The 24,745-nt window shown below is 44.6% G+C and overlaps 1 protein-coding gene across 9 annotated transcripts in view; it reads right to left on the bottom strand.

Annotated features, from left to right (window-relative positions):
- Positions 1-24,745, bottom strand: part of ADGRB2 (adhesion G protein-coupled receptor B2) — a 509,181-nt gene that overhangs the window by 331,725 nt on the left and 152,711 nt on the right. For 2 of the 9 annotated variants that reach the window (XM_044285131.1, XM_044285129.1), the window contains exon 2: positions 5,531-5,644. The exons of the other annotated variants lie outside the window; for them this stretch is intronic. The gene's annotated coding sequence lies outside the window, so the exon portion shown is untranslated. The remainder of the gene's footprint in view (positions 1-5,530; positions 5,645-24,745) is intronic. 9 annotated transcript variants of the gene reach the window in all.

The raw sequence follows: 24,745 nt of genomic DNA, 5'->3' as shown, positions 1-24,745 counted from the left end.
CTAGAGGAGTAGGTAATCCGCTTAAGATGAAACATGACATATCCTCAACATGAGCGTCACCCACAGTCAAACGGATATTGTGAACAATGCCCTTTAACAATCTTTGAGAAAGTGGAGCGGAATCGATAGCAAAAACAGGTATATCCTTTTCCAAAGTGCATACCTGGAAACCATGCGTTATTGCAAATTGATTATCAATAAGATTGACAGCTGCTCCACAATCTCACAAACAATGTTGCTGTCTAGCGCCACCCTGGCAGGTAGGAGAAAACGGGAACTACAAGTAAATGGCAAACCTTCAATTTCCACGTCAACCTTGCCAATAGTAGCAAATGGAAAGTTTTTAGAGGTTTTTCTTGTTTGTTTTTCTTTTATTACCCTCAGAAAACTCCATGAATTTCTTAGAGGGGCAAACATTTGCCAAATGATTTATACCCCCACAACAGAAACAAACCCTCCTCTGAGAGCTGAATCCTCTACTATCAGAGGCTGCATGTCCTTGGACTGAATATGACAGGAAGGAGTAGTCTCCTCTCTCTGTCTAAGACGCCTGTCAATACGAACAGCTAGAGACATGGCAGATTCTAACGAGGCTGGTCTCTCATGAAAAGCAAATGCATCTTTCAATCTTTACAAAAGACCATGGCAAAATTGACTTTGGAGTGCAGCATCATTCCAACCAGTATCAGCTGCCCATCTTCGAAATTCTGAACAATATATCTCTGCGGACTGTTTACCCTGGCATAAAAGACGCAGTTTAGATTCAGTCAGAGCAATACGATCCGGGTCATCATATATCTGCCCCAGGGCTAAAAAAAATTCATCCACCGATCGGAGGGGCCGTGCCCCGACTGGCGGCGAAGGGGCCCAAGACTGATCGTTATCCCTGAACAGCGAGATGATGATCCCCACCCTCTACTCCTCATCACCAGAGGAATGGGGAAGTAGGTGAAAATGGAGTTTGCAAGCCTCTCTAAAGCGAACAAAATTCTCACTACCCCCGGAGAACGTATCCGGAAGCGAGATCTTAGGCTTGGAACAAACTCTATGAACGCCAGCAGAACCGGTCACCTGAAACTGAGACAGTTTTACGGAGATCTGCTTCCTCCAGCTAAAGACCCTGCATGCGGTCAATCAAGGCTGAAACCGGATCCATGCTTAAGACGGGTATGGCGGTTTATAATGTCATGGATGGTGTTGCAGAAAGCTGGAACTTATAAATAAACATCCGACTGGCTTGATCCCAAACTAAGGAGCATATGGGTGATCCCTATAAAATCCCTAGAGCTCTCCCTGACTGCTATGCCCATGCAAAGGTCTTTATGGTAGACGATTGCATGTCCACGTACCTCATACTATGTTACACCTGAAAACCCTATAATAGTGAGGGGACACGACCACCGGCTCCCTGCACTTAATACGGACAGAGTCAGGGTCACCTAGAATCAAGCCAGCAAGGAAACACAAATAAAGGAAACAGACTTATCTGAGGAATCAGCAGAAGCAGCATCTAGCAGTTAACACAATCCAAGAAGAAGTATAAACCGCAAAGTGAGGCAGAATAGGAGGGAATATAAAGGGAGACAATTAGTGTTTTACGTTTGAATTAGTGTAAATAGGTGATAGCTGGGAGAAGGAAAGGAGATGACAAAGTGAAACCAAAACAAAGAACTTCATGTAGGTAGAGAAGAACATCTAACAGACCTTCTCACAGAAGTGGCGGTGCCAACAGCATCTTAAAGTAAAACAACATCTTCGCTAAAACAAGTATACCAATTCAGTTTTGAGTATACTAATGGCATTTTTGCCGTAAAATGCTCTTGCAACTTTGTTGTAACTGAACGGTATCTTGCAGTAATACAATTCGTTTAAAAACTCATGCTATCTTTAATTAATACAATTCATTTAATAACACAGCTATATTAATGGCGCAATTGCAATGAGTTCACCAACATGGGTATATTGATGCACCTCAGCGTGCTGAAAACACAGTAAACTGAGGATTTTAGGGAAAAATTAGGCAATTGCTCAGCATTTGCAGCAGAATTTATGCTACTAGGGTGCTGGCAATAAGCCCACAAAATGTAGAAACGGGTGGCTGTCCATATGCAGAAAAAGTGAGTTTGTGGCAGGATAGAACTTGATCTATGGAAGTACACAACTGAGAGTAACTAGTCCCTCACTCTCTATGCTAAGCTTTTTCTAATAAAACCTTAAAAACTACCCAATTATATAGTCCTGTCTCTCCTATAGTATGTCACTAGAGCAGCTAGATTACTGGCTTGTGTCTTCTCTGCAACAGTTTTTTGGTAGACACAAGCTCTCAGGTCGAACATGAAACACAGAATGGTGTTCTACTGCATTATCAGCAGCAGGACATGCCAGAAATCTGCCCATGATTGGCTGATTAGTCTGATTGTCAACCTCTGAGTCAATGAGGACAAGTCCCTGTTCTCCTCCCAGGATCATGCGATCCTTCATCTTTTTCCTTCCTGTCGTTCTCCCCATTAATTTCTACAGTAAATTGGCCCTGGGCGCCGTTTAAACTCAATTCATCCAAAATTCTGCAAAACGCGGAAACTTCAGATTTATTTGGCAGACAAATTAATGTGAAATTTCGAACAAATCTTATTAGCATCGATTCACTCATCTCTAGTGCAGAGATAAATATGTGTCTAGGTTTTCCACGTACAATTCTTATTCTCCTCATCTACGGTGCTTCAATGTCTAGGTACTCACAAATAAACTGGAAGATTAGAAATAGATGCATCAACAATATACAATATATTCCCTCCTCATAAGTCCTTCTTCTTGCCCCAGAATAAAATGGGGGAAAACAGACAAATCTTCATAGGATAAAGAAGAAAAACCTACAGTGACCTCATCTGATTGTTCATCAAATCGACCAGCTTTTAATTAAACCTCCTGCTTGTGTCTTTCAAGGTTCTGTCAGGGCTGATGGCGTGGAGCGGAGACGTGATGGGAGCAGAGAGGGGTGGAGGAGGAGGGAGAAGAGTTGATGTAGAAGGCAGAAGGAACTGTCTGTAGGTTTAATGGATGCAAAGTGTTTCTTCGCGCTTGTCTCTCTGTGCCTCATTTGCTAAAGGTATTTCAATGTCTAGGCAGCAATTCAAGTGTTTTTAAATGGCTGACATTCACGGGGGGTAACGTGTTAGTTTCCACAGGCCTACGTCTGAGTACACATGTCAGCTTCCGATCGCCACACTCCGAATGCTCCCAGCCTGGTTTAGTCCTTATTCACAACCTCTCAGTTACAGCTGAGTACATTGGGATTTGATCTGTTGCGGCTTGGATCTCGCAGCTCACATCAGCGTAGCACATGCAGGGTGTAAAGAGCTGGGACGAGTCATGTTAAGAAATGCCCTCAGTGCTGAGATTGTAAGCTCTTGTGGTGCATTTCCAGGAGATACAGCTGTAAGGATGACACTATGTAATTGGATTCTCTTGGCAGAACCTGCATTTAATATTGTAAGATTTGGTCTTGTGGTTGTAAATGGGATTAACTACAGAGAGAGTAGAACATGACAACAGATAACGCCGCACAGGATGGCATTTTACTAGGTGCTTTAAATCCACTTTGATTCTTGTGCTTCTGTTATTTTCAGTATGGCCTACTGCATGAGTATTGCTAGGTCTCCCTGCCGGCACACTCAGTACTTAACAAGATCCAAACAGAAAGAGAGAAGAATTATAGGAATTTTGAAATACGTGTAAGGCTATCCAACATAGTAAATATGAAAGGCCAGTTAAGAACCGCAAAACAGGAGAGTATTGTTGTATTAACAAAAATATAGTATTGCTTTATGCAACAGCTCCATGCTAGGAGACCAGCATAAAGTAACAGTATACACCACAATGCTCACATGATTGCCCTTCCAAAAGATCATAATTTATAGTTAGATCATACTAGCAAAAAAAAATCTTATTCTCAGTTCTGCTTTTGACCAAATGTACAGCAGTTTTATTTGAACAGGGCAGCTATAGAGCGATATATAGTTACAAACCCTCATGGGGGGGAGGGGTAACAGTAACTGGTCTGTACTTCTAAAATGAAGGACAACCACGTTATTAAATTCAGAAATTTCTCTGTAAGAAAGGAAATATGAGTAAAATGTATATATGTAACTGTTTCTTAGTGTGAGGCTGTCTCTGTAACGTTGAGGGATAATCCCTCTATGACTGCGTTATTGCCAGCAATCGGGCTGTGGTTGTCGGCGGGGTTCATGGAGGTGTCCCCCTCTGACACTCGCAGCCCCATGGTCTGGTGTCCCTCCCGACAGGTTGGGATCCCGGTCCAGATGCTGGCATATGTAGGAGATCCCTACCGCGGTCATATATTTCGTTCAGTAAACATTCTGTTCAGCCAACATTTATGTAATAAATATGAACGGAACCATAGGGCATGTTTCCCTTAAGTAAAATGGCGGTTTTAGGTTGGCTTGACAGAACGCATGCACTCTACCTTTGCACTGTGACTCATACGATGATGCTAGTCTGGACATGTGCAATGAAGAGATGGAGACGCTCAATGAACGCGATGGTATATGCGGGCCCCATGGCTACCTAAGGTCGAATTTCTATGATCCCCATTCACCACATTGTCACTTTTCTAATTGATATAAAGTTTTGTATAGGTCTTATTCTACACAAAGGGATATTATCCCGAAGTTGTAGATCGTACGGCACTGGTCACTTTATGCACATGCACTTTGTTTATTTACTTGTATCAGATGTATGTAATCTAATTTGATTAGAAACCACACCTTGATTGGTGGGACACTTTTGAAATGCCTTTATATGTCTCCACTTTCACTGTTTCTATGCTTGAGGAAGGCTCTTGTGAGCCGAAACGTCGCAAGATTTGCCACATTATGGGTGAATAAAATCCTTTGTTTTCACCGCTATTCCAGAGCGCAGTCCTACTTCTTTTGCCTATATCTATCTATATATATATATATATATATATATGTATATATAGGAAATAGATGTTCGACTCACCTTTGGGAGCCCCACCTATATCCAGAAAGGGTGTGTCCAACCCTGCCCCGCCTGATGAGGTAGCCAATGCCCACCATATCTGAATGGAGAGATTGGCACACAAGCATGCTCAGCCCATAGAACTGAATGGAGAGAACTATTCCATTCATGCTCCACCTGGACGACAGGCCTAATGACAGGTTTGGGAGACAATGCTGATTCTTGACTTCCCTGGTGGTTGAGTGTTGCTAATAGTCCATCTGTATAGTCAAATGTCAGTGCCCATTCACCTCAGCATCAAGTAGCTGATGGACAGTCAGCTATAATCATGTGTGATTAGTGTTAATAGCAGTGACCCACCAGAGGAAGACAGGCCAAAGCATCATAATTACACACCAACTAGTGAGACAATCGTGGTGTTACGTACCTAGAGTTTTTCAAATTACAGGGGACGATAAGGATATTATGATTTTTTTCATGCCTCTTTCTTATGGAATATATATTGGCTAATTTAGTCTATGCTTATTCTTACTTTGGGTTGCTTTTTTAAAATTGATTGAATCCGAATATGTGACAGATGCCTTCGGTTTTAATCCATTTGATCACTGCCATTTTCAGAGAGTAGACTGGTGCAGCAGGCTGCTATCTGCAAAACAACAGAGTGGAGTCTAACTGATAGCATTAGATTAATAGTGACATAAATGCAAACGTTTCCCTAAGTGTAATGTAAAAACAACAGAAATGAATAATGTAGTAAAATAGACAACATCCATCTAATCCTTCCTCGTTTTAACAGGCGGCTGTTCAGGGTTGCTTCGCACTCTGCAGACATTTCTGAATGGGGCTGAGTTACCCGCAGGCACAGGAACCTCTGAAAGCCCATTCAAATGGAGAAATTCATTTTCACTCACAGGGATTTCTGCAACACGTGAAGGCACCCAGTACCGAAGAGTTGCAGCACAGTTCCCTTACTTTGCAGTTTTTGGCTACGACATATCTGCACCTTGGCCATCTGTCTTTAGCCTTACCCTTAAAGGGCATCTGTCAGCAGATTTGTACCTATGACACTGTCTGACCTGTTACATGTACGCTTGGCAGCTAAAGGCATCTGTGTTGGTCCCATGTTCATATGTGCCCGCACTGCTGAGAAAAATTATGTTTTAATATACCATATTTTTCGCCCCATAAGACGCACTCCGCCCTCCCCCCAAAGTGGGGGGAAAGTGCCCCTGCGTCTTAATGGGGCGAATGCTGGCAATTTACATCTCAGTCTGCGATGCTGCAGCATTGCAGCTTGCAATGTATTAGTAAGAAGGGAGGAGGGACCGCTTCATTCATAAAGTAGGCGGAGCTGGCACGTGACCTCCGTGAGTTACGGCCGCCCGGCCTGCCTGCTAGCTGCTAGTGGTTACTACAGGAGCGTGACATTTGTACCGGTAAGTACGGTACACATGGGGAGCGCATCATTATTCAGTTTAGATCTGATGATTAACACTACATATAATACAGTACATACTGAGCGGCGGGGACAGAGTACAGTGCCTGCACTGCCCCGCCGCTCTCCCTGCCTACTACAGCCCCTCCCTAGGAATCTGTGGATAAGATAATGATGGGGGGGTCTGGGGATGGCATTATTATGGGGGGATCTGTGGATGGGACTGTTATGGGGGGATCTGTGGATGACAGATATAGCAGTGTCATGCACAGATCCACCACCCCATAACAATGCTATCCACAGATTCCCCCATCATAATGCCTTGAAGAGATTCCCCCCCCACCATCATGATGCCATCCACAGATCCCCCCCACCATCATAATGCCATCCACAGCTCCCCCATAACAGTGCCATCCACAGATCCTCCACATAACAGTGCCATCCACAAATACCCCACCCCATAACAGTGCATCATCCACAGATCCCCCATAATAGTGTCATGCACAGACCGCCATTAGTTTAAACCCATCAAAAGCACACCTTTTGGTTAAAAAAATAGTTTTTCTTATTTTCCTCCTCAAAAACCTAGGTACGTCTTATGGGCGAAAAATACGGTCTGAAAATGAGCCTCTAGGAACAACAGGCAACTTGCCTTTACACTTAGAGGCTCTGCTCTCTCTGCAACTGCTGCTCTGCATTTTAATTGACAGGTCCTTACAGGACAGCACGTTTACACTGCCTGGCCCTGTCAAAGTGCAGAGGGTGCAGCATTTGCAAACAGAGTAACAGCAACGCCCCCATTGCTCTTGGAGGCTTATTTGCATACATTAAAATATCATTTTTCTCAGCAATTCGGGCACATATGGACATAGGACCAGCACAGATGCATTCAGCTGCCAAGTGCACGTGTAACAGGTCAGCCAGTTTCACAGTTGAAAGATACCCTTTAATACTTCTCCAAGATTTCTACACCGGTGCAGATGGTTTTGACTCTGTCACAGAGCATATCAAGGTAGAATGTATACTGATCACATATGACATTCATGTCACAATATGCTTGCTTCATGAATATATACACAGATATGGCCCAACAGAAAAGAATATTTGATACCGAAAAATGCAGGTAAAAAAAATATGTTATAACCAATATCATGTCCTGAGGAAGTCTATTCCACAAAATCACAGTTCTTACAGTAAAGAAGCTTTGACGCTTCCAGAGACTGAACTTTTTCCTCTCCAGTCGGAGGCAGTGCCCCCTTGTCTTTTGATGGCATTTAACATGGAACAGTTTTTCACCGTATTTTTTGTATGGTCCATTTATATATTTGTATAGGTTAATCATGTCCCCCCTTAGACGTCTCTTCTCAAGACTAAATAAATTCAATTATTTTCATCTTTCTTCATAACTAAGACCCTCCATGCCTTTTAACAGTTTAGTCGCTCTCCTCTGTACTTTTTCCAGCTGTAGTGCAGCCTTTCTATGGACTGGTGCCCAGAACTGAACTGCATATTCCAGATGAGGCCGCACCAACGCTTTGTAAAGTGGTAATATCACATCCCTGCCCCGCGAGTCCATGCCTCGTTTAATGGCTGACAATATCCTGGTGGCCTTAGAAGCAGCTGACTGACATTGTATACTGTTATTTAATCTACCATCTACAAGGACACCCAAATCCTTCTCTATAAGTGACTCTCCCAGTGTTACATCCCCTAGGACATATGATGCACGGAGATTATTACTACAAAGATGCAGAACTTTACATTTGTCCACATTGAATCTCATATGCCAAGTTGATGCCCAATCACTCAGAGTGTCCAAGTCAGCTTGTAGTTTATGGACATCTTCCATAGACTGTACAGTACTGCACAGCTTAGTGTCATCTACCTTTCCCTTTTGGTTTAAGGCATCCTGAGATGAATGGTGTGAGATACCCCACTTTTTATTTAAAAAAAAAAAACGGTTAGAGTAACACAAAAAGTTTTAGTTTTTTTTCCAAAGCTGCTCTTTCCATTTCATTCATCTAGAGATATCTCGAGCCAAGAGGAAAAGTAACTATTAGTTCCAAGTTCAGCTTCAGGTATGGACCTGGTAATTGACATTGTGCAATATCAGCGTGCAGATTTATCTGGTTCTCCAGTCAATTATTCCAGGTCTATTATAAAGGGGTTATCCAAGTTCATAATTTTTTATTTTCTTTTTTTAACTCTCCACTTGAAGGGATCTGTTGAGGGAGCATAGTTACCTGTTCCTAGCTCTGGGTGTCCACCACTGTCTTTACTGCATCTTGGTCCCTGCATGTAAACTTCTGGCGTGAACGGGAACAAGAGTGCCACTGCAGCTAATGACTGGATGTAACGTTGACATGTCCCCAAGTGGCATGTCACTGCTGGGACACATGCCATCTGGGATCACTGCTGAGAACAATCATGCTGGCTGTTTAGATGTGGGGACCAGAGAACAGTGAACAGTTGTGGACCCAAGGAGTCGAAGCACTGCCGAGCAGGTAAGAATGCTTCCTTCAAGAACCCTTTTAAGGGTTTTTGCAATGAGAGGGGGGATTCTGAAAAAAAGGTCTAGGTTTTTGGAGTTATAGCAAACCCTGTAGTGGCGATGGATACCAATTGGTTTTTAGACAGAAGATACTGAACATTAATGGTATTCACCTACCATTTTTTAAATATCTTCAATTCATGTACTTTTTACAGCAACCTTGCATAATATAACTCCCAGAAAGATGAGCCTTAACAAGCCATTGCCTGCTTTAGCATATTCTACATACAGTAGGTGGAAAAAATAATCCAGATCAACTTAAATCTATTCAAAAGTAAAAGAAAAAAAGGAAAAAAGAGAGAAAGCCAGAGTAAGACGAAAGCTCAGCGACCATCACTGAAAGAGGTTCGAACTAAACTGAAACAAATCTTACCTAAAGGAAAACGTGTTTCAATTGAAATCACAGTAGTTTCTTTTTTCTACTGTTTGAAAGAATTTTTATCTGTTATAAGGGATAATGCATCTCTTGTAATAGTCTTTTGGATTTTCATGTATAATGCCTGTGTACACCAGGTCAAAGGCTTCCGAATGTTGGCCTACTGAGTTATAAATTTAGCATGACCTGAGAAGGTGGCAACTCTTCTCAGTGAAAGCCTATTCATCCATACATCAGATGAAAGATGCCCATACTGCAGTAAGATTGTGGTGGTACAGGGCATTCCAAGGTTTGACTCTGACCAGGCATAATATCTGAATTAAATGAAAAGTTTTTTTTTTACATATACATTTTAGTAAACTGATTACTTTAACCCACTAACACCATAGGCACCTTTCATTCCTATTACCTACATTAAAGGGGGTATTCTGGATTCAGTAAATAAAGTTTTTTCTCTGTATCTTAAAAAATTCTACAATTTTCCAAAATACTTTCTATATCGATTAGGGATCGACCGAATATCGGTTTTATCGATATTATCGGCCGATATTAAGGATTTTGAACGTTATTGGTATCGGCATCTATCTATTTTGCCGATATACCGATAAGCGTATGGGGAACAAGGATCACGCTGCTGTCAGCGCTCTCCGTGTTCCCTCAGCAGCACAGGAGAGAAGGAAGCAGTGTCTCTCCCCCCTGTGCTACTGCCACCAATGAGAGGAGGGAGGACAAGAGGAGGGGGGGGGGGGCTGTGGCCACAGCGCCACCAATGAAGATTACTCTCTCATTTAATCATATACAGGAGGCGGGAGCTGCTGCAGAATCACATAGCCGGCTCCCGACCTCTATGAGCAGTAGCTGCAATCCACGGTAGTTAACCCCTCAGGTGTCGCGGATCGCAGCTACCGCTCATAGAGGTCGGGAGCTGGCTATGTGATTCTGCAGCCAGCTCCCGCCTCCTGTATATGAATTAATGAGAGACTTATCTTCACTGGTGGCACAGTGCGCCCCCCCAACACCAGTATCAGACCTTGGTGGCGCAGTGCGCCCCCCCCAAACCCAGTATTAATCATTGGTGGCACAGTGCGCCCCCCAAACCCAGTATTAATCATTGGTGGCGCAGTGCGCACCCCCACCGAAACCCAGTATTAATCATTGGTGGCAGTGGCCACAGGGTCTCCTCTCCCCTCCCTCCTCATTGGTGGTGCAGTGACAGTTCCGATTGGAGCCCCAGCAGTGCAATCACGAGGCTCCGATCGGTTACCATGGACGCTACTGAAGCCCTGGCTGCCATAGTCAGCTCCCTGCTGCCATGTGCACAAAGCACAGAGCAGCAGGGACAGTGTGAAGTCCTATTCACCCTGATGGATCTCTATCAGGGTGAATAGGACAAGGGTTCTAGTCCCTAAGGGGGCTAATAGTTAGTAAAAAAAAAAAAAAAAAAACACACCAAAATATTAATTTCTAAATGAAAAAGAAATATTTACAAAAAAATTAACTACACGTTAACAATAAACATTCATTTTCAGCAGATTTGAGTAGGAATTTATTTATTTTTTTCAAAAATGAAAATTTACTGAATATCGGTATAAATTATTGGCTATCGACCGGAAAGTTCACAGAATATAGGTATCGGCCCTAAAAAATCTATATCGGTCGATCCCTAATATCAATTGTCCATGCACTCATTCAATAGAAACCTTCCATTTTGTACTTTCAGGGTACGGTATATAAACCTCTGCTGGTCATGTGATGGTCAGACAGGTGCATGACTAATTACAGTTAGGTATAATGAGCTCAGCACCTGTGTGTCTAAGTGGGAGTAAAAAAATGAGGATTTCAATTGAATGAGGTTTTGGAAGGATCATGAAAAATTATACATAAAGTTGAGGGTAAAAATGTATAACTTTTTATTATACAATGAATGAGTGTTATTTGATAAAATCAGGAAACCCCTTTAATCGATAAATCATTTTATAAAATGTTTCTAAACTGGATATTTTTATGCTGATTGTCCTAAGGATAAACACTTTTGTTACTATACTAATGGAATGAAGCCAAAAAATCTCCAGATATATTTTCCATGTGGGATATTCTCTTCCTATTCCTGGCCCCAGATGACTCTAGTGGGTTTGCAGAACATTTGTCCGTGATTGATGCTGACATGAGAGGTTTTTAAGGTATAGCGTGTGTGTAGCGCTCAGTTAATTAATGGCTAATTGCCTTCTAATATAATTAATCCTTGAATTTTGAATAGTCAGTGGTCTTCAAAGATGGACCTATGTTAGACTGAGACTTCAGAGCTCTAAAAGACTGCCAAGGTGAATGCTTCCTCCTGGAAGGATTTAAACTGGAAAAATGCAAAAGATAACTGGTTTTCCAATACAATTAAATATATATTAATTATTTCTGTGAATTTTTATGATAGTATGAAATATTTTTTACACAATATTTCTAGTTTCAAATGAAATTATATATGTTGTATGATATAACTAACATTTTGGTAGAATTTGCCACATTGCATGATATTCATGAAATCTGGGTCTTTGCTTGTGCCATCCATAAGATGACATAATCCCATAATCATATGGTAAAGGAGTTTTCTTAGTGTCTCATACTGATGACCTATCCCTGGGATGTGATTGGTGAGCATCCAACGCATGGCAGCCCGCGATCAGCTGTTTGAAGAGGCTGGAGCACTCTGGTTAGCCCCATGGCCTCTTCCTAGGCCAGTGATGTCATGTTCATTGGTCACACAGCCTATGTGCAGGTTAGTCCCATTCAAGTGAATAGGGCTGAGCTGCGACACTAAGCACAGCCGCTGTACAATGGGCGGCACTGTGTTTGGTATGCTGCCTTGAGGTTGCGGCACACACCTCTTCAAACAGCTGACTGGTGCTGGGAGTCAGACTCCGACTGATCACATACTGATGATCTATCCTGAGAATAGGTCATCAGTATAAAATACTCAGAAAACCCATTTAATTTCCCCTGTTTATTTGTCCTGTATACATACTGTGCCATATACACATTTTACTCAACATTTTAAGTTTATATCAAATAAAGTTATTCATTCAGATCCATCCCAACCTTCTCCAAAAAATTTCTTTCAGCCAATTAACTCACAGTACAAGTTTTTTCCTAGTTAGTTAAAAGACAAACAACTAAACATAGGAAGTAATGTATACATGACCAAGAACAATTAAGACGTACTTTGAGCTGAGATTGCCTTTATGCAATGAGTGACACATAGGCGTGCGGGTGTTCACACACACAAAGCAAGATTCTGTGCAATGACACTCCACCTGCCTCTTGTTGCAAGGAGCCAAATCTCGAAGCTGAAGAGATGCAGGTGCTTGGGAACATCCTAAGGAGAGAGCCGTCAGCTCAATACGCTTGCTCATTTGGAACCAATTATGCGTTGCAGTTGTATTACTTTTTAATGAGATTTATTGCACCGTATGGAGATTACTGGCCCACGTGTAAATCATTTAATGGAACGGCAGCATGTGTGTGAGTCTCCTGGGAGACACCATCTCTTTGCAGAAACAGAATACTGATAAAAAGGCATGCACCTCTGAGAAATAACACTACCTGCTCTGGGGTCCACCAGACCTATCAATCACAGTCAATAGCTCCACACTTTCCCCAGTCTCACAGGTCTGCTGCCTTGGGATAAAACTGGATTTGGTCTGTCATACTGCACATCCAAGACCTTACCAACTCCTGCTTCCTCCAACTCAAAAACATTTCTCAGATCTGCACTTTCCTCAACCCTGAATCAATACAAAAATGCTAGTGAATGTCCTCATCATCTCCCACTTAGACTACTGCAACATTCTTCATAGCAGCCTCCCATCTAACACTCTTGTGCCCTCCCAATGAATCCTCAATTCTCTTGCTCGGCTATTTACTTTGCCCCTTATTTCTAGTATTGAGCGAACTCGAACTGTAAAGTTTGGGTCCGTACCGAAATTTACGATTTTTGGAAACCGGAGCCGAACTTTGCCGTAAAAGTTTGGGTTCGAGTTCAGGCATTTAATTAAGATTGTTGAAAGGCGCAGGGCAGCCAATCAGCAAGCTTTTAAGCTGTGTGCCTTTAGAAGCCATCACAGCCATGCCTGGCATGGCTGTGATTGGCCGGTGCATCATGTGACCCAGCCTCTGAAACTCCAGTCTCTCCAGCATGTGCAAGGTGGAGTTCCACCCTGTGGGCACGTCGCATATGAGGCGGTAAGCAGGAAGGCGGAAGTTACGCTGCAGCGCAGACAGTCCTGCATGCACAACTTTTGTCTCCGCTCCAAAATCATCTTCTGGTACGGCGCAGGCACGAGATTTGGAACGCAGACAGGGCCAGCCGAAGGAGGAGAGCGCGCGCTGGCCCTGTCAATCAACAGGAGGAGGGAGCATTTTATTGAAAGGAGGATGCGGCGGCTACCAGCAAGCAACCGCCCTACTTGCTGATAGAGAGGTAATTAACATATTATAAAAGTGCGGTTTTTAAAGAAACTAAGCCACAGAAAAATGTAAGAGCACTATATATTGAATAATCGCACTATAAGGATTTTAATTAGCCCAAAAATGAAAAATGACTTTTGGGGGGTGACAGAAGCCCTTTAAGGGGAAACATGTAAATGTGTTGGAATGGCCTAGTCACAGCCCAGATCTCAATCCAATAGAAAATCTGTGGTCAAACTTAAAGGGAACCTGTCACCTGGATTTTGGGTATAGAGCTCAGGACATGGGTTGCTAGATGGCCGCTAGCACATCCGCAATACCCAGTCCCCATAGCTCTGTGTGCTTTTATTGTGTATAAAAAACGATTTGATACATATGCAAATTAACCGGAGATGAGTCAGAACTTGAAAATATGACTCTTCTCTGGTCACACAAGTAAGATATGACTCTTTTATGTTAATTTGCATATGTATCAAATCGTTTTTTTTTTCACAATAAAAGCACACAGAGCTATGGGGACTGGATATTGCGGTTGTGCTAGTGGGCATCTAGCAACCCATGTCCTCAGCTCTATACACAAAATCCCGGTGACAGGTTCCCTTTAAGCTACTTTCACACCTGCATTTAGGTGCAGATCTGTCTTGTATCTGCACAGACGGATCCGCACCTATAATGCAAACACTTGTATCCGTTCAGAACGGATCCGTTTGCATTACAATGAACAATTTTTTTTTCATGATAATGCAAACGGATCAGTTTTGACTTACATTGAAAGTCAATGGGAGGCGGATCCGTTTTCAATTACACCATATTGTGTCAGTAAAAACGGATCCGTCCCCATTGACTTAGGCCTCTTTCACACTACAGTATGTTGCATTCAGTGTTTTGCGTTCCGTTTTTCACGGATCCGTTGTTCCGTTTTTTGCTTCCGTTGTGGTTCCGTTTCCGTTCCGTTGTTCCGTTCCGTTTTTCCGTATGGCAAATACAGTATACAGTAATTTCATATTAAAAATTGGGCTGGGCATAACATTTTCAATTGATGGTTCCGCAAAAAACGGAACGGATACGGAAGACATACGGATGCATTTCCGTATGTGTTCCGTTTTTTTTGCGGCCCCATTGACTTGAATGGAGCCACGGACTGTGATTCTCAGCCAAATATAGGACATGTTCTATCTTTTCAACGGAACGGAAAAACGGAAATACGGAAACGGAATGCATACGGAACACATTCCGTTTTTTTGCGGAACCATTGAAATGAATGGTTCCGTATACGGACCGTATACGGAACGCAAAAAACGGACCGTATACGGAAAGCAAAAAACTGTAGTGTGAAAGAGGCCTTACATTGTAGGTCAGGATGGATCCGTTTGGCTCAGTTTCGCTGCAAGCAGCGTTTTGGTGTCCGCCTCCAGAGCGGAATGGAGGCTGAACAGAGCCAAACTGATGCATTCTGAGCGGATCCTTATCCATTCAGAATGCATTGGGGCTGAACTGATCCATTTGGGGCCGCTTGTGAGAGCCCTGAAACGGATCTCACAGGCGGACCCAGAAACGCCAGTGTGAAAGTAGCCTTAAAGATTGCTGTTCACAAGCGCAAACCATCCAACTTGAAGGAGCTGGAGAAGTTTTGCAAGGAGGAATGGGCAAAAATCCCACTGGTAAGATGTGCCAAGCTCATAGAGACTTATCCAAAGTGACTTGGAGCTGTGATTGCCACAAAAGGTGGCTCTACAAAGTATTGACTTTAGGGGGGTGAATAGTTATGTACATTGACTTTTTTTTATTTTGTCCTGTTTGTTGTTTGATTCACAATAAAAAATAAATAAATAAACATCTTCAAAGTTGTGGGCATGTTCTGTAAATTAACTGATGCAAATCCTCAAACAATCCATGTTAATTCCAGGTTGTGAGGCACCAAAACACGAAAGAAGTCAATGGGGGTGAATACTTTTGCAAGGCACTGTAAGTACAAGTAAAATAAACTTCCCTATGCTTGTGGTACTCAACTCTTAGAAGAGCTGTGATGAAACTCTGTATATGTGACCTGATGTACTCTGCTCCATATTGTCACCATATTGCTTTCAGAAGTGACACAACAACAAGCCAAAAATATGGAAGATCCGTAATCTCTAGGGTAAGCCCACAGCTTCCTCCAATTTCATTTTTCATTAATCTTTCCCACTCTTGACCTAACACCTATAAATTACATATCCTGAGATTGGAAATTACACTTTTTTTTGTACAGCAGCTACGAGGTCTGTGAGGGGTCTTTCGGGTGACATTTGTAGTTAAAGATTAGCTTCGCCAATGTGTAGATCTTTTACAGTACATGAGTGAAAATAATTTGTAGATTTAGACTGAAGTAGAAATGCACAGCACAGCAAATCTTCTCCATCTGTTTGTCCTTGTCAGCAAAGATATGACCAGCTCCACAACAACTGCCAACCTGTTTCATCTCTATGCTAATTGTACCCAAATTCACTCACCCCCCTCCCCTGACCCGTCACCCATTGCTCAACCAGCGTAGCATACTGTCTTTCATCCATCTCTGACAAAACAAAATGCAGGAAACCAAAGATCGTTTATCCAGCCATATCAGGAAAGTAGACCTGGAGGGGAAAACAATGCATATGCCTCGGGTGTAGAGTGAATGTATATTTGTATGTTATGTATTCAGCGCCATCTCGCTACAGCCCGTGCTTAACCCACGTCCCTATGAGTGCTTGGTTGAATGCGTTATAAGTAGTTGCCATAGCAACATTTTGTGGACTTTGTCAGGCTGAATGCTGATACATTTCGCACCGTAGTATTGTTACATTACTCTAGAGAAGAATTCCTTCACTAGTTTTCTCACCGTGGAGGAATAAACATATTCCCAACAAGTTGTTTTATGTGCATTCCCACAGATGCAGTGCAAGTAAACGGGCTGAATTCTTAGAAACGCAGTGGAATTTTTTTTACATTAAAATAAGCCAGTATGATACAGTTTGTTTGGTGGTTACAAAGGACTGTTTGGTGGCCAGAGTCCAGCACATTCATGGAGAAAAATGGATTTGGTGTAGTTGAGAGTAAAATATAAAATACTGAAGGGCTGGGAAAGTATGAAAAAGAACTAGCCAGGCACAATGCTACTAATTTCCATTTGCCAATGAGTACATATAATTAGTAGTGTTGGTCGAGCCAAAGTGCTCAGGTGCTCGAGTAGAACACTTCCCAATGCTCGGGTGCTCTATAGAGCACCCAAGCACAATGGAAGTCAATAGGAGACCTGAGCATTAAACCAGGCACCCCCTGCTCTGAAGAGGGGAGGGTGTCGGGACTCTAGTTCAGCTTAGGAGTCCCTGCTCTGACTCCATATATAGCTATGTCCATATATGGAGTCAGTGATTTGGGACACCCAATGTATTCAAATCTAATTTAGCCTCTATTTCTGAAAAGTTTCTGGCGGGATTTGAACTCACAACTAGAGTTGAGCGAACACCTGGATGTTCGGGTTCGAGAAGTTCGGCCGAACATCCCGGAAATGTTCGGGTTCGGGATCCGAACCCGATCCGAACTTCGTCCCGAACCCGAACCCCATTGAAGTCAATGGGGACCCGAACTTTTCGGCACTAAAAAGGCTGTAAAACAGCCCAGGAAAGAGCTAGAGGGCTGCAAAAGGCAGCAACATGTAGGTAAATCCCCTGCAAACAAATGTGGATAGGGAAATGAATTAAAATAAAAATTAAATAAATAAAAATTAACCAAAATCAATTGGAGAGAGGTTCCATAGCAGAGAATCTGGCTTCCCGTCACCCACCACTGGAACAGTCCATTCTCAGATATTTAGGCCCCGGCACCCAGGCAGAGGAGAGAGGTCCCGTAACAGAGAATCTGTCTTCATGTCAGCAGAGAATTAGTCTGCATGTCATAGCAGAGAATGAGGCTTCACGTCAGCCACCACTGCAACAGTCCATTGGCATATATTTAGGCCCAGCACACACACAGGCAGAGGAGAGAGGTCCCGTAACAGAGAATCTGGCTTCATGTCAGCAGAGAATCAGTCTGCATGTCATAGCAGAGAATCAGGCTTCACGTCAGCCACCACTGCAACAGTCCATTGTCATAAATTTAGGCCCAGCACCCAGGCAGAGGAGAGAGGTCCCGTAACAGAGAATCTGGCTTCATGTCAGCAGAGAATCAGTCTTCATATCATAGCAGAGAATCAGGCTTCACGTCACCCACCACTGTAAGAGTCAATTTTCATAAATTTAGGCCCAGAACCCAGGCAGAGGAGAAAGGTCCCGTAACAGACAATCTGGCTTCATGTCAGCAGAGAATCAGTCTTCATATCATAGCAGAGAATCAGGCTTCACGTCACCCACCACTGTAAGAGTCAATTTTCATAAATTTAGGCCCAGAACCCAGGCAGAGGAGAAAGGTCCCGTAACAGACAATCTGGCTTCATGTCAGCAGAGAATCAGTCTTCATATCATAGCAGAGAATCAGGCTTCACGTCACCCACCACTGTAAGAGTCAATTTTCATAAATTTAGGCCCAGAACCCAGGCAGAGGAGAAAGGTCCCGTAACAGACAATCTGGCTTCATGTCAGCAGAGAATCAGTCTTCATATCATAGCAGAGAATCAGGCTTCACGTCACCCACCACTGTAAGAGTCAATTTTCATAAATTTAGGCCCAGAACCCAGGCAGAGGAGAAAGGTCCCGTAACAGACAATCTGGCTTCATGTCAGCAGAGAATCAGTCTTCATATCATAGCAGAGAATCAGGCTTCACGTCACCCACCACTGTAAGAGTCAATTTTCATAAATTTAGGCCCAGAACCCAGGTAGAGGAGAAAGGTCCCGTAACAGACAATCTGGCTTCATGACAGCAGAGAATCAGTCTGCATGTCATAGCAGAGAATCAGGCTTCACGTCAGCCACCACTGCAACAGTCCATTGTCATAAATTTAGGCCCAGCACCCAGGCAGAGGAGAGAGGTCCCGTAACAGAGGATCTGGCTTCATGTCAGCAGAGAATCAGTCTGCATGTCATAGCAGAGAATGAGGCTTCACGTCAGCCACCACTGCAACAGTCCATTGGCATATATTTAGGCCCAGCACACACACAGGCAGAGGAGAGAGGTCCCGTAACAGACAATCTGGCTTCATGTCAGCAGAGAATTAGTCTGCATGTCATAGCAGAGAATGAGGCTTCACGTCACCCACCACTGCAACAGTCCATTGGCATATATTCAGGCCCAGCACCCAGGCAGAGGAGAGAGGTCCCGTAACAGAGGATCTGGCTTCATGTCAGCAGAGAATCAGTCTGCATGTCATAGCAGAGAATCAGGCTTCACGTCAGCCACCACTGCAACAGTCCATTGTCATAAATTTAGGCCCAGCACCCAGGCAGAGGAGAGAGGTCCCGTAACAGAGGATCTGGCTTCATGTCAGCAGAGAATCAGTCTGCATGTCATAGCAGAGAATCAGGCTTCACGTCAGCCACCACTGCAACAGTCCATTGTCATAAATTTAGGCCCAGCACCCAGGCAGAGGAGAGAGGTCCCGTAACAGACAATCTGGCTTCATGTCAGCAGAGAATTAGTCTGCATGTCATAGCAGAGAATCAGGCTTCATGTCAGCCACCACTGCAACAGTCCATTGGCATATATTTAGGCCTAGCACACAGGCAGAGGAGAGGTTCATTCAACTTTGGGTAGCATCGCAATATAATGGTAAAATGAAAATAAAAATAGGATTGAATGAGGAAGTGCCCTGGAGTCCAATAATATATGGTTATGGGGAGGTAGTTAATGTCTAATCTGGACAAGGGACGGACAGGTCCTGTGGGATCCATGCCTGGTTCATTTTTATGAACGTCAGCTTGTCCACATTGGCTGTAGACAGGCGGCTGCGTTTGTCTGTAATGACGCCCCCTGCCGTGCTGAATACACGTTCAGACAAAACGCTGGCTGCCGGGCAGGCCAGCACCTCCAAGGCATAAAAGGCTAGCTCTGGCCACGTGGACAATTTAGAGACCCAGAAGTTGAATGGGGCCGAACCATCAGTCAGTACGTGGAGGGGTGTGCACACGTACTGTTCCACCATGTTAGTGAAATGTTGCCTCCTGCTAACACGTTGCGTATCAGGTGGTGGTGCAGTTAGCTGTGGCGTGTTGACAAAAGTTTTCCACATCTCTGCCATGCTAACCCTGCCCTCAGAGGAGCTGGCCGTGACACAGCTGCCTTGGCGACCTCTTGCTCCTCCTCTGCCTTGGCCTTGGGCTTCCACTTGTTCCCCTGTGACATTTGGGAATGCTCTCAGTAGCGCGTCTACCAACGTGCGCTTGTACTCGCGCATCTTCCTATCACGCTCCAGTGCAGGAAGTAAGGTGGGCACATTGTCTTTGTAGCGTGGATCCAGCAGGGTGGCAACCCAGTAGTCCGCACAGGTTAAAATGTGGGCAACTCTGCTGTCGTTGCGCAGGCACTGCAGCATGTAGTCGCTCATGTGTGCCAGGCTGCCCAGGGGTAAGGACAAGCTGTCCTCTGTGGGAGGCGTATCGTCATCGTCCTGCCTTTCCCCCCAGCCACGCACCAGTGATGGACCCGAGCTGCGTTGGGTGCCACCCCGCTGTGACCATGCTTCATCCTCATCCTCCTCCACCTCCTCCTCATCCTCGTCCTCCTCGTCCTCCAGTAGTGGGCCCTGGCTGGCCACATTTGTACCTGGCCTCTGCTGTTGCAAAAAACCTCCCTCTGAGTCACTTCGAAGAGACTGGCCTGAAAGTGCTAAAAATGACCCCTCTTCCTCATCCTCCTCCTCCTCCTCCTGGGCCACCTCCTGTTCCATCATCGCCCTAAGTGTTTTCTCAAGGAGACATAGAAGTGGTATTGTAACGCTGATAACGGTGTCATCGCCACTGGCCATGTTGGTGGAGTACTCGAAACAGCCCAACAGGGCACACAGGTCTCGCATGGAGGCCCAGTCATTGGTGGTGAAGTGGTGCTGTTCTGTAGTGCGACTGACCCGTGCGTGCTGCAGCTGAAACTCCACTATGGCCTGCTGCTGCTCGCACAGTCTGTCCAGCATGTGCAAGGTGGAGTTCCACCTGGTGGGCACGTCGCATATGAGGCGGTGAGCGGGAAGGCCGAAGTTACGCTGTAGCGCAGACAGGCGAGCAGCGGCAGGATGTGAACGCCGGAAGCGCGAACAGACGGCCCGCACTTTATGCAGCAGCTCTGACATGTCGGGGTAGTTGTGAATGAACTTCTGCACCACCAAATTCAGCACATGCGCCAAGCAAGGGATGTGCGTCAAATTGGCTAGTCCCAGAGCTGCAACGAGATTTCGCCCATTATCACACACCACCAGGCCGGGCTTGAGGCTCACCGGCAGCAACCACTCGTCGGTCTGTTGTTCAATACCCCGCCACAACTCCTGTGCGGTGTGGGGCCTGTCCCCCAAACATATGAGTTTCAGAATGGCCTGCTGACGTTTACCCCGGGCTGTGCTGAAGTTGGTGGTGAAGGTGTGTGGCTGACTGGATGAGCAGGTGGAAGAAGAGGAGGAGGAAGCCGAGAAGGAGGAGGTGGCAACAGGAGGCAAAGAATGTTGCCCTGCGATCCTTGGCGGCGGCAGGACGTGCGCCAAACAGCTCTCCGCCTGGGGCCCAGCTGCCACTACATTTACCCAGTGTGCAGTTAGGGAGATATAGCGTCCCTGGCCATGCTTACTGGTCCACGTATCTGTGGTTAGGTGGACCTTGCTACAGATGGCGTTGCGCAGTGCACACTTGATTTTATCGGATACTTGGTTGTGCAGGGAAGGCACGGCTCTCTTGGAGAAGTAGTGCCGGCTGGGAACAACATACTGTGGGACAGCAAGCGACATGAGCTGTTTGAAGCTGTCTGTGTCCACCAGCCTAAATGACAGCATTTCATAGGCCAGTAGTTTAGAAATGCTGGCATTCAGGGCCAGGGATCGAGGGTGGCTAGGTGGGAATTTACGCTTTCTATCAAATGTTTGTGAGATGGAGAGCTGAACGCTGGCGTGTGACATGGTTGAGACGCTTGGTGACGGAGGTGGTGGTGGTGGTGTTGGTGGTACATCCCCTGTTTGCTGGGCGGCAGGTGCCAACGTTCCTCCAGAGGCGGAGGAAGAGGCCGAGGCGGCAGCAGCAGAATAGGCCGAGGCGGCAGCAGCAGAAGAGGTAGCAGGGGGAGCCTGAGTGACTTCCTTGGTTTTAAGGTGTTTACTCCACTGCAGTTCATGCTTTGCATGCAGGTGCCTGGTCATGCAGGTTGTGCTCAGGTTCAGAACGTTAATGCCTCGCTTCAGGCTCTGATGGCACAGCGTGCAAACCACTCGGGTCTTGTCGTCAGCACATTGTTTGAAGAAGTGCCATGCCAGGGAACTCCTTGAAGCTGCCTTTGGGGTGCTCGGTCCCAGATGGCGGCGGTCAGTAGCAGGCGGAGTCTCTTGGCGGCGGGTGTTCTGCTTTTGCCCACTGCTCCCTCTTTTGCTACGCTGTTGGCTCGGTCTCACCACTGCCTCTTCCTCCGAACTGTGAAAGTCAGTGGCACGACCTTCATTCCATGTGGGGTCTAGGACCTCATCGTCCCCTGCATCGTCTTCCACCCAGTCTTGATCCCTGACCTCCTGTTCAGTCTGCACACTGCAGAAAGACGCAGCAGTTGGCACCTGTGTTTCGTCATCATCAGAGACATGCTGAGGTGGTATTCCCATGTCCTCATCATCAGGAAACATAAGTGGTTGTGCGTCAGTGCATTCTATGTCTTTCACCGCTGGGGAAGGGCTAGGTGGATGCCCTTGGGAAACCCTGCCAGCGGAGTCTTCAAACAGCATAAGAGACTGCTGCATAACTTGAGGCTGAGACAGTTTCCCTGGTATGCATGGGGGTGATGTGACAGACTGATGGGGTTGGTTTTCAGGCGCCATCTGTGCGCTTTCTGCAGAAGACTGGGTGGGAGATAATGTGAACGTGCTGGATCCACTGTCGGCCACCCAATTGACTAATGCCTGTACCTGCTCAGGCCTTACCATCCTTAGAACGGCATTGGGCCCCACCATATATCGCTGTAAATTCTGGCGGCTACTGGGACCTGAGGTAGTTGGTACACTAGGACGTGTGGATGTGGCAGAACGGCCACGTCCTCTCCCAGCACCAGAGGGTCCACTAACACCACCACGACCATGTCCACGTCCGCGTCCCTTACTAGATGTTTTTCTCATTGTTATGGTTCACCACAACAACAAATATATTATTTGGCCCAATGTATTGTATTCAAATTCAGCGGGATATAAATTTGAGGCCTAGTATTTAGGCGCTGGGTGACCGGTATGGATTTAGTGACAGAATTAGACTTGGAAATGCACAGAAGCGTGTGTGTGAAGTTATTCTGAATGACCCAATGTGCACCTTGAATATTATATACCCTTTTTGGGATAGATTTCAAATAGCTCTGATATAGCAGGAACCACTAAATTATGAAATTGCTAAATTGGGAATTGTACTTCAACCCAGAACAAAAAATGTGCTTTGACGGGCACTAAATAACTTTCCCAGCTACAACAGGACAGCGGTAACGAGAGATTTAGAGGGATTTAAATTTGAGGCCTAGTATTTAGGCGCTGGGTGACAGGTATGGGTTTAGTGACAGAATTAGACTTGGAAATACACAGTAGCGGGTGTGTGTGAAGTTATTCTGAATGACCCAATGTGCACCTTCAATATTATATACCCTTTTTGGGATAGATTTCAAATAGCTCTGATATAGCAGGAACCACTAAATTATGAAATTGCTAAATTGGGAATTGTACTTCAACCCAGAACAAAAAATGTGCTTTGACGGACACTAAATAACTTTCCCAGCTACAACAGGACAGCGGTAACGAGAGATTTAGAGGGATTTAAATTTGAGGCCTAGTATTTAGGCGCTGGGTGACAGGTATGGGTTTAGTGACAGAATTAGACTTGGAAATGCACAGAAGCGTGTGTGTGAAGTTATTCTGAATGACCCTATGTGCACCTTCAATATTATATACCCTTTTAGGGATAGATTTCAAATAGCTCTGATATAGCAGAAACCACTAAATTATGAAATTGCTAAATTGGGAATTGTACTTCAACCCAGAACAAAAAATGTGCTTTGACGGACACTAAATATCTTGCCCAGCAACAACAGTACAGCGGTGGGTAACGAGAGATTTAGAGGGATTTAAATTTGAGGCCTAGTATTTAGGCGCTGGGTCACCGGTATGGATTTAGTGACAGAATTAGACTTGGAAATGCACAGAAGCGTGTGTGTGAAGTTATTCTGAATGACCCTATGTGCACCTTCAATATTATATACCCTTTTAGGGATAGATTTCAAATAGCTCTGATATAGCAGAAACCACTAAATTATGAAATTGCTAAATTGGGAATTGTACTTCAACCCAGAACAAAAAATGTGCTTTGACGGACACTAAATATCTTGCCCAGCAACAACAGTACAGCGGTGGGTAACGAGAGATTTAGAGGGATTTAAATTTGAGGCCTAGTATTTAGGCGCTGGGTCACCGGTATGGATTTAGTGACAGAATTAGACTTGGAAATGCACAGAAGCGTGTGTGTGAAGTTATTCTGAATGACCCTATGTGCACCTTCAATATTATATACCCTTTTAGGGATAGATTTCAAATAGCTCTGATATAGCAGAAACCACTAAATTATGAAATTGCTAAATTGGGAATTGTACTTCAACCCAGAACAAAAAATGTGCTTTGACGGACACTAAATATCTTGCCCAGCAACAACAGTACAGCGGTGGGTAACGAGAGATTTAGAGGGATTTAAATTTGAGGCCTAGTATTTAGGCGCTGGGTCACCGGTATGGATTTAGTGACAGAATTAGACTTGGAAATGCACAGAAGCGTG

Source organism: Bufo gargarizans, chromosome 3 (genome assembly GCF_014858855.1).
Source record: "Bufo gargarizans isolate SCDJY-AF-19 chromosome 3, ASM1485885v1, whole genome shotgun sequence".
Classification (NCBI taxonomy): domain Eukaryota; kingdom Metazoa; phylum Chordata; class Amphibia; order Anura; family Bufonidae; genus Bufo; species Bufo gargarizans.
Note: the sequence above shows the minus strand (reverse complement) of the source record. Positions and strands in the feature narration are given on the sequence as shown.